The 11,441-nt window shown below is 40.2% G+C and overlaps 1 pseudogene; it reads right to left on the bottom strand.

Moving 5' to 3' along the window:
- Positions 1-405: 405 nt before the first annotated feature.
- The window catches only part of LOC102501403 (olfactory receptor 7A10-like), a 13,493-nt pseudogene continuing 2,457 nt past the window's right edge, over positions 406-11,441 (bottom strand).

Below are 11,441 nucleotides of genomic sequence, written 5' to 3'. Positions count from 1 at the left end.
TTGTTTTGTTTTATTTTGTTTTGGTTTTTTTTGTTTGTTTGTTTTTTTTTTATTTTTTAGAGGTTTTTGCTATAGGGCACGTGTGCTTGCCAGACAGAGAGAGACAGAGAGACAGAAAGCGAGAAATCACCCCCCCCGGGGGGATGGTCATGCCGCAATCCCTTCTACTCCATTCTCCTCTCAGGATCTTGGGCACGCATGCACACGTGCCTGGCATGATTTTAAGCCACCAGGTCCAGGACATGAACCACAGTCTACTACATGGGAGTCCAGTGACATAGCCATTACACTAACTGCTGGTCCCAGTTCCAAGGTTTTAAACCCTACTTTTTATATCTCAGTATAATTGACTCTTTCATTTCCATCCCAAAGTGTCTTTCAGAGTCCTCTTTATGTCTTTATTACTCAGACTGTAGATAAAGGGGTTAAGCATGGGGTGACCACAGTGTACATCACTGAGGTTGTTGCCCTTGATTGTGAGCTATGGGCAGCAGAACTAAGGTACACTCCCATGATTGTATAGTAAAATAAAGAGACAACTGAGAGGTGAGAAAATGCTTTATACTTCCCCGGAGCTGATAGGATTGCACATATGGAGGAAACATTTTTACAATAAGAGTAAATGATCCCAGCAAGGGGACCACCAGCTAATAGCACAGTTTCAAAATAGATGAGCAGAACTAAGGTACACTCCCATGATTGTATAGTAAAATAAAGAGACAACTGAGAGGTGAGAAAATGCTTTATACTTCCCCGGAGCTGATAGGATTGCACATATGGAGGAAACATTTTTACAATAAGAGTAAATGATCCCAGCAAGGGGACCACCAGCTAATAGCACAGTTTCAAAATAGATGATCATGTCATTAAGAAAGGTGTCAGAGCAGGCAAGATGGACCACCAGATTAAGTTCACAGAAAAAGCGGGGGATTTCTGAGTGTGTACAGAAGGACAGCCACAACACCATTAAGCTTTCTAACAAAGAATGCAGGGAGGGCACTGATAATGCCAGAGACCAGAATCAACTGTCCACACAGCCGGGGGTTCATGATAACCACATAATGCAAGGGGTGACAGATGGTAACAAACTGGTCATAAGCCAACACTGGAGAAAGTCATCCAACCTGCATAAAACACTATGAAGAACATCTGGGTGATGCAACCTGCATGAGTAATAACTTTGGTCTGTGTCTGGATGACATCTTTGGGATTCTTGTGGAGGTGAAACAGATGTCTATGAAGGAGAGAATGGAGAGGAAGAAGTACATGGGCCTGTGCAGGTGGGAGTTTGAGATTGTGAGCAGGATGATGAGCAGGTTTCCACACACAGTGATAAGGTACATGGAGAGGAAAAACCCAAATATGAGGGGTTGCATTTCTGGTTGTTCTGAAAAATCCCCAAAGAAGAAATGTTGAAATTCGTGTATCATTTCCTGCTTCCATGTGGTGGAGATGACTATAACAAAGAGAAAAATAACAAGAAAAATTTTCACAGAGTTGGATATTACATCACTGAAATGCCACAGTTTGTATTTTATCATTAATAAATTCATTTTTATTGTAGGTGTATGAATGGGGTCACCTTTTAAGGATTTCTTGTTCTATCTCATTTATTCCTGTCCACCCTCAGCCTCATCCATACCACATGGTCATTATTTTACAGATTTTTTATTCCTTTTTTGTTCTTTTTTTCCCATAGTGTGTGTGCACTCACCAGACAGAGACAGAGAGAGAGAGAGATAAACTAAAAAATCACCAGTGCAGAGGGATAGCCATGCCACATCCCCTTGTCCTCCATTCTCTGCCATTCTTCACAGTGTGAATTCAGGCCTCCAGATTTGGGACTCAAACTGCCATGTGAGAGTCCAGCACCTTAAACACTATATTACCTGATCTCCCCAGCAACTGAATTATTATAAATGTTAATATCCTCACCTATAAAGTAGTGATAATGGTATCCATCCTTCTAAACTGGTCAACAGATATAATCCCAATACATATATAGATAAACTTTAGTAGTCCTTCTCTAAATAAATGGTTATCCATGGTGAGAAGATAAAGCTGATATTTATCTTCTGTCTCTCAAACATTTTCATTACTTCCCCACCACATGGTCCTCAGTCCAATAACCTTATATCAATTTTGTTTTGGCTTCTCCAGCTATCCCAGTCTGGTAGCTGTTCAGTTCAATATTCAGATTGATCCACAGAGGGTTGTTTGTATCCACAGAGATGATCACCCAAACTTCTTTTTAAATTCATCCTTTCTCTTCCATGACTCCCAGCTGGTGAATGAGGTAAAATTCTACAGCTTCAAACAGAAGGCCATCACTATTCCAATGCTTCTCAATAGTAACAACAAGTTCAACAATTTACTGTTCATCAAAATTAAATTAAAAAGAGAATTCAATTCTTCCATGTTGTATACTGTAAGGATGTACAGTAATTAAGTATAAATAAAACTTTTAAAAATCTCTATGGAAGTCGCAACTTCATTTAAAAAAAAAAAGTGGCCAACAGGTGGTGTAGTGGTTAAGGTGTTGGATTTCCATGTGGTCAACCACAATTCGAGTCCTGTTACTGGCAACTTGTTATGTCACTTTCTCTCTTTCTCACTCTCTCCTCTCTCTCTCATGAGTGTATGGGTCTTATAGCAAAATTACATAATCATAATCATAAATAAAGTTAAGTAAATAATTATTTTAAAAGAGAAGTTTGCTTCTAATTCAAAGTAATGATTACTTGAGATAATAAATATACTAATCACCCTCAGTTAGTCAGTACACATTGCTTTTTGTTTTTTAACTTGCTGTAGGGTAACTCCACTCACCAGAGTGAGACTGAAAGAGAGAGAGAGAGTGAGTGAGAGAGACAGAGAGAGAAGGAAAGTGAGAAGTCACCCTCCAGGCAGCAAGGCCATGCTGCAATCTCTTCTCCTTGGGAATTTAGGCACACATGCCTGGTGTGTTTTTCAAGGCACTGGACCTGGGGCTTGAATGATGCAGTCAGTCATATGAGACCTAGCCACCTTAACTACCGTTCCACTAGTTGGTCTCACATAGTCTCTTTTTATTTATTGCACATGATATTCTTGTACTAAAAACATTACATTGCCTTCCACAGATATGTACCATTCTTATACATTATCTTTTTAAAAGGCTCAATTTTCTGTGACAAATTATTCTTCCTTACCCTTACACTGCCCCTTCCCAACCCACACAGATCTCACAAACTTGAATTTGATTTTCAGCTTCAGGAAAAGTCAAAGTTTTAATGTTTTCCTTTATGTGTCCACTTCCCTTTGCTTAGAATCTCTCCCACTGGTCTATTTGAAATATTTTATCCCTTATCCATCTAAATAACTTCATTTACTCTTTCAAGATTCCCTGGTCAGCTCCTTCATGAATCTTGTTTTGAACATTCCCACAATTGAATATGCTTTCATGCACTTTATTTAGATGTAGGTACTCTAATGGTATTGCATTTATTCAGTGCCAAATCTTTCTTCTCTGATATGCTGGGATTGCTTTCACACAGGTACATCCTCCTTCTACCTCCATTTAGATCAGCTGGGACTAAGAGCTGAATAACTACATTTTGTTTGAACAAATGAGAGACTGTGGCCTCACAGAAATGCATCATCATGTGAAAGAAAAGAAGCAGAAAGGCACTAAAGCAGTCATAAAAAATATGCTAAAATTTAAAAAGGTCTGTCCCTGCTAAGGAGGGAGAAGCATCAGGTTGAAGAGCCCAAGAGAGGAAGCAGGTTGAGGAGAGAATGGGTACCCAGTCTGGGTCTGGGGTGATCTCAGACTCAGGGACACACATTGAGAAAAAAAAAATTTTTTTTTCAGTTTTTTTTTTTTTTTTTGGTAGGGTGCATGAGCTCACCAGATAGACAGAGACAAAAAGTGAGAAATCACCCCCCAGGAGGTATGGTCATGCTGCAATCCATTCTCCTCTAGTCTCTTCTGAGAATTTTGAGCACACATGCACAAGTGCCCAGTATGAGTTTTAAGCTGCCTGGTCCAGGACTCAAATCACAGTAAGCCATGTGGGAGTTCAGAGACGTAACCATTACACTATATGCTGGTCCCAAGACATTTTTTGTTATATATGCATTAAATCACTGTACATCATAAAAGCATGAAAATGGATTTTCCCAGCATAAATATACTTCACCCCAGTTCAATTAAAGATATTATCATGCATGTTTTCATCAACAGACAATCCTCCATTTCCATGTCACTTAAATGTCTTGACTCTATATTTTTCTCCTTGAATCCCTTCCTCTCACCTTCCTCTACCTTCCACCTTCTTCCCACATTGGCTCCACTATCTGAGACCTTTTGTTCCACTTCCCTCTTCATGGCATCTCCATATCAGCCCAGTCCCCGCTGCAGTCATTTTTCTTGTAACTATTCCATATGTATCTGACCATATTTATTTTTGTATGTGAGTATTGTGGGCACACACACACACACACACACACACACACACACTTAGCAGTTTTTCTTTTTCTTTTTTTAAGAATTAAAGGGCCATGGGAACCAGCAGTTAGCGTAATGGCTATGTCGCTGGACTCCCACGTAGTCGACCGCGGTTCGCGTCCAGTACCAGGTGGCTTAAAACTCACGCCGGGCGCGTGTGCGTGCATGCCCAAGATCCCGAGAGGAGAATGGAGGAGAAGGGATTGCGGCATGACCATCCCCCCTGGGGGGTGATTTCTCGCTTTCTGTCTCTATGTCTCTCTCTGTCTGTCTGGCGAGCGCACGTGCCCTATAGTGAAAATCTCTCCAAAAAAAAAAATTATTGCTGTTATTTTTTGGCTTTTCATTTTTATCTCTAAAGGCAAAGCAAGCTTTTTAAATTATCTGAGCCACACAAAATGATAAACTTTAACATTCCCTCCAAGTACATCTAGAAATGCAGGAGGAGGAGAAGAAAGAGGAGAAATGAAGAGGAGGAGGAGAAAAAAGGAGGAGGAGGAGAAAAAAAGGAGTAGGAGGATGAGAACTAAATGTCCAACAGTAGGGTTGATTTTTTAAAAAAAGGAAAAAATTTCATTTTTTATGTTTGGAAGAATGCAATGAAGAGTAGGAATAAGAAGATTTCAAACTCACTGTACAAAAGTGAAGATCTCACACAGATAATTGACTATATAGAAGGGCAATGACTAACATACTCACAAATATATTCAGACTCACAAGTCAAGATATAATTATAAAGAAATGCTTGTTATGACACCCCTTGTCATCTATTAAATAAACATTTACTTTTCATCTGAATACCCAATATGAGAAAGATAATGCAAAATATATGGCTCATGAGATGCTGTTGCAAGATAGTATTGTCAAGTAATCCATTGGTCTGGATCTCCTGCCCCACCCCCCACCCCTTTGGCTAGAGGGTATGTGTGATCACCAGAGAGAGAAATAGAAACAGAAGGAAAGTGAGAAAGCATTTTGCCTAGGCAATGGTCACATGACAGCCCTTTCTCCTCCGTCTCTTTTCCCTTAAAAGATTTTAGGTGCACACACACACACCCAACATGTTTCTCAAGCCACCCATAATAAAACTTAAACTGTGCAGTCAACCATGTGGAATTCTTCTGCCTTTACCACCAGGCCATGGATCTAACCCAGTCTGGACCATTTTAATAACTACAGAAACATACTCAAATAAATACACCCAATAATTTTTTTCTAAATAATAAAAACCTTAACCACACTGCATGTTCCTCCAAATTTAATACTCTATTTTCCCTGTCTCTTTAACTGCAAAACTCCATGTATATAATTTGATTTTATTAACACCATTCATGCTCCCCATTCTTTCTCATCAATAGGACTTTCATTTCCTTCACTTAATTGTCAAGAATTATTCCTGCCTCATTGAATCTAACCAACATTTGCCTTTTTAGCATTTGAAATAAATGATTTCTACATTCATTATTCAACCAAGATTCAGCAAGCACAGCAAACTCTCAGGTCTGACCTTGGTTGCATTTGGTTCTCTGGTGATCTCAGGTACACTTTCATAGCTACCATCCTCTCCAAACCCTTTCTGCTGTATCTACTGGGTACTCTCAGACTCATCTGAATAGTCTCTGAAAGGAAGGGCACCATGGAAATGTCTGAATTCTGCCCTGAATGGTTGATGATGGAGACTAAATGTCTGTTCCTAAATGAGATGGTAGAAATGAGGTAAGCATTAGTTTCAAGCCAGATTCAGGAATCTAAAAGAAACAACTATTCCCATCCAGTTCAAGGCTGATACCTTTGAAAATAACAGAGGAGATCTTTACAACTCCCTATGTCCTCTCATTTGGCACATTTTCATCTTATTAATTCATCTCTGAGCACCTGATTTCCCTGTTGGGTACTTGGTCAAAGCAGAAAGGAAGCTTTTCCTATTGATTTTATGTTCCCGTTGGGAACATGTTAGAAATCAAATGAATCAAGTCTATTATTTCTTCTCTATGAACTCTGAAGGCTTCCAGAGGTACACCCTTGGGAGATTGTTTTATTTTTTGGTCTTATAATTATTTGTTTAATTGTATTATTATGTTTTTAAAATTTGCTATAGAGAGCATGTGCTCACCAGAGAGAATCAGAAAGAGAGCAAGTGAGAAAACAATCCACCGGGGTTGGGACTTGACCCACAGTTGGCCATATAGGAGCTCACTACCTTAATCAGCACACCACCAACTGGCCCCCATTCTTAGAAGCTTATACCAACCCTAAGTTAAAATTTCCCCCTGAAGTCTAAAACTGAGAAACATGTTTTCACTGGCCCCTTTGGATCTCCAAAGCATTGCCTTATGGTGGGGATATAGCTTACATATCTCCAGAAACTTGCTATTCCACTTCACACAGGAGATTTGGTAGGGGACAGGATTAGTAATACGTCGTAGGTTTTATCCTACTATATGCAGGATCAACCCCCACCACATAGAATGATCTGATCCAGAACTTTGTTATAGAGTGCCAGATTAAGTTTAAAGGGAGTCTTTATTAGCTGTCCAGTGATTACAGTCTGAGGCTCGGGGGAGAGGCAGACGCCGAGAGTCAGAACTGTAGCCCAAACCAAAGTTTGAGCAGTCTTTTTATAGGGAGTCAGTTACCAGGAGTTTCTATGCAAGCAGTTACAGAAGCCGAATCAAGCAGGTTAATTATTTCTGAGGAGAGTGGGGTTTCCATGCAAGCAGTTACACTGCTAAACAAAAGGGCTTTTGGGCTAGTAGCAGGTACAGGATGTCATTCCAGATATGGATTTCTATATGGCTAGCACAAGCTATTTTCTCATGGGAAGAACAAGCAGGTTTACAGAAGCAGACAGCCTTGGTAGGGTAAGGGAACAAAATGGACAAACAGTTGTTCATGTGCAAGATCTAATATGCAGCCTTCCACATTCCCTCCTTCTGATTTGGAGAATCAAATCATTGATTCAGAGAAGGGAAGCGGCGCATAGCGGGAGTAGAGAACCATGAGCTTGACAGATTTGATCTGGTCCTGAAAAAAATTAATGGAAAAACAGAGGACGCAAGGGCCAAAGAGAAGGTAAAGGAGGAGAAGCAGGGCAGGACCTGCAATGGCAGAGATGAGGGTGGAGAGCCAGGGAGGCCAAGAGAAGAGAGACTGATACCAATTACTCTCAGAGGAGCCATTCTCCTCACACTCTAGGAGACATTTGCAAAGCTAGCTCAGCTGTCCCTAAGAACCCCAGAGTGGTTGGTATAGGATTGAGGCCCAGGCCTATAAGGATGGGCCATAGAGGCTTGGCAGGATTGGGGGGGATGAAGGACAAGGTGTTTCTGATGCAGGGGTCCTTGCCCCAGATAAAAGGGTGAAGAAGGCTGTAAGAATGGCCACCCTCCCAGCTGTTGACCCAGTGAACAAGGGGTTGAACCACAAGGGGATTATTATGTACGGAGGGAAGGGCAGGGGGAAAGAGGAGAAGAAGTATCAGGAAAGTCTGTACAATTTTTGACCTTGAGATGATCTGAGGAAGGCTGAAGTCCCCATCTCTGGGTCCTGGAGGCAGTGGCATCAGAGAGCCGGGCAGTGGGCTTCTAGTGGGAACAAGGAATCCAATGATGCTTTCCAGTAACCTTGACAGCAGAAGGGGTGCTCAGGATCCATCCCAGCAGGGTCAAGGCTGACAGGAGTTGCTATTTCACTTCACACAGGAGAAGATTTGGTAGCAGACAGGATTACTAACATGTAGTAGGTTTTATCCTACTATATGCAGGATCAAACCCCACCACATAGGGAGTGTGGTGTCTGACCCAAACTGGGGCCCCAGGGTCCAAGGCTGGCTGTGAGGATGATGTAGACTCCACAGGGGCCAGGCAGTGGCTGCAGATGAGGCTGTGGATCTCAGCGAGAGTCACCAGGAGAGCCTTCAGAGAGTCTGTCCAGATTTGGATTTCAAGTAGGTTGACCAGCCAGGAAAGCCCGCTCAATGGCAACAGGTAAAGAGAGTCTGGAGGAGCTACTGGCACTTGTCCCAGGTAGGCCAATGAGTGAAGAAAATAATCTCAAGGAGAGAGATTAATTAAACCTTGTGGGTTTCGAGGGAAGGAGGGATTCTGGTTGTTTTGTTTTTGTTTTTGTTTTTGTTTTTTTGGTTTTTTTTTTTCAGTTTACAGGTTACTCATAGAGAAAGGGAAATAAATCATAGAGGACTGACCATCTGGACCTAGTTCAGAGGGTCCCATTGCTTGAGGAAAAAAATTGGCAAGGGGGCCAAGGCCCCTTGGGACATGCCATCCCCCTCAGCTGGTTTCTTGTCCAGGGAGGAGGGACTATTGTCATGCCATTTGGTAATGGCAATTACTTGTGGGCCAATTTTTCTTCCTCCTGAGTGTAGGAGGGCAAGGATGAGAGGCCAGAGTCTGGGGCTTCTACAAGATCTTTTAGTTGTTGGTATGACTGTACTTTAAAATATATGTATAACCTTAACCTCTGATTTAGACAGAAATTAATCTTAGTCACTGTAGGGATTACCCGAGGCTTGTCCAGTGAAATCATCAGATGTCCGAGGGAGCTGTCTTGGGTCCCATCAATCTTCAATTTCAAAGGCTAGCACGGACTTTAGAAGTCCCGAGCTCCCTTCAGAGCTCAGTGCATTCTGTCTCTAGCTACCAGCTCCACACTTGGGACAAAGTCCCAGTGGGGAACATGAGGATGCCAGTCATAGGCATTGTTTAATGTCAGGGCTGCCCACTTTGGAAACAGAGTCTCTTTTGAGGCAGAGGCTCTGATCCGGGCTGTGTCCAGATCCTGCCCTCGAAGAAGTTCTCAGCCTTCAGGATTATGATGGGTGTCAATTAAGTGAAAGTTAAATCAAAGGTTAAGGTGCCTTGTCAATTTGTTATAACATTTTTTTGAGTTATTTGAGAACTTTAAAAAAAATCTGTTCTGAAATTTAAGAGCTCTAACACTGGGAAGTAAAACTAAATTCCAGTAGATCCTGCAAGAAATAGCTGAGTACGAGAGGGCAGAGCCCAGTTTACAGGTTTTACAAGGTATCTGCCTTATTAACTATACAAAAACCCTAGCTGGAGAATGTAGTCTTAATTTAAATTTTTATTTTTGTAGTTAGACCTCTTGATCATTTAACTAAGGGAAGAGTCCAGTGAAGAAGAGGCCCAACTAAAGAGAAACAGGAGTACAAGCAGGCAGGGAGAGAGGAGGCAGCCAGGAGCTCTTGCCTTAACTTGTCTCACCCCGTTCCTGGAAACTTGTACCCTATTAAGTTCTCGGATAGGAGTTTTTAGATTTTGTCTCTGGTATTTATGCCCAATTTGTACTAATTATCCATGTTTATCTTTTCTATTCCACCTTGGGAAGTTTGATATTTTCTGGAGGAGTTATTTAGCTTGTAAAAATAGAAGTACATATATCCACATATACTGACTGGTAGTTTATGAACATATACAAACAAACAACAATAGCAACAAAACTTTTTTATGTTTGGAAGAATGCAATGAAGAGTAGGAATAAAAAGATTTCAAACTCACTGTACAAAAGTGAAGATCTCACACAGATAATTGACTATATATTTGTTAACTTAATAACAAGAATTACAAGGAGGACTCAGAGAAAACCAGGGAGCAATACTCTAATGAGCCCATGTTTAACATTAGACTTATATTTTCATATCAATTTTACCTTTATAACTCAGTTGTATTGGCTACTTAACATGTAATTTTGTCAAACTTTTTTTTTTTACTTTATTTGCTTAATTTTAGCTTAACAGCTTAGAAAACAAATCGGTTCACATAGAAAAAGAAAATTTTACCCAGTTAAATGATTAGATTTTTAGAAACCAGTACTTGTAAGAGTACATTCTCTTTCCACTCTTTCTGTGAATTTCCTTAAGGACATGACATTAGGATTATAGCCATAGTTAATGCTCTGACAAAAATTCATAAATGACAAAGAAATTTGGCTAGAAATCAGTTTGACATAATAACTTACCACATGACTTATAAATATTCCATCATAAATTCCTGGAAAGCTCAAATTAGTTTGGAACACAATACATATATAGACATATAAGTACAAAACATATTTTTACATGTAACTTAAATACAATGTAAAGAAAATTAAAATTACTTAATTTGACAATGTTTTTTCTTTTCTTTAAACTTATTTTTTTTTACATAAATTCACTATACATCATACAAAATAAATTTTTCATCCGGAATACACTGTATATTGGTTCAATCAAGCACATCAACATAACCTGTTGTCAACAAATAATTTTCCGTTTCTTTTTTTTTTTGGAAAGGTTTTTGCTATAGGGTGTGTGTGCTCGCCAGACAGACAGAGAGAGACAGAGAGACAGAAAGAGAGAAATCATCCCCCTAAAGGGGGATGACCACGCAGCAATCTCTTCTCCTCCATTCTCCTCTCAGGATCTTGGGCACCCACGCACACATGCCTGGGTCAATTTTAAGCCACCAGGTCCGGGACACAAACCATGGTCGACTACATGAGAGTCCAGCAACATAGCCATTACAATAACTGCTGGGCCTCATTTCTTATGTCTTGTATATTTTGCTTTTTTTTTTTTGCCATTCTTTATTCCCTATCTCTCACCTCCACCATCTTCCCACATTGTCTCTGGTATCCATGCTTGCTTTCTATGCCTTTCCCCCCATTTAATTGATTTGCTAATGAACTTAATTAGTCTAAATATTTCCAATAGCAAGTGCAGCTGATATATACATGCACATAAATGAAGTCTGACTTTAGGCATAAATCTCAGTGAGGAGAATGAACATACTATAAAGTAGTACCTAGCTGGGGCTATGTACAGTCATCAAATATGCATATTTTTTTAATTTCGATTAGTGCAGTTTTAGTGTTTTTTTCTTTGTGAAACATTTTTTTTAATTAATTTACATTCATTCCCTGAGCATTATCACAG

Source organism: Tupaia chinensis, unplaced genomic scaffold, assembly GCF_000334495.1.
Source record: "Tupaia chinensis unplaced genomic scaffold, TupChi_1.0 Scaffold144687_1, whole genome shotgun sequence".
Classification (NCBI taxonomy): Eukaryota; Metazoa; Chordata; class Mammalia; order Scandentia; family Tupaiidae; genus Tupaia; species Tupaia belangeri.
The sequence above is the reverse complement of the archived record's forward strand: the minus strand, read 5'-3'. Positions and strand labels throughout refer to the sequence as shown.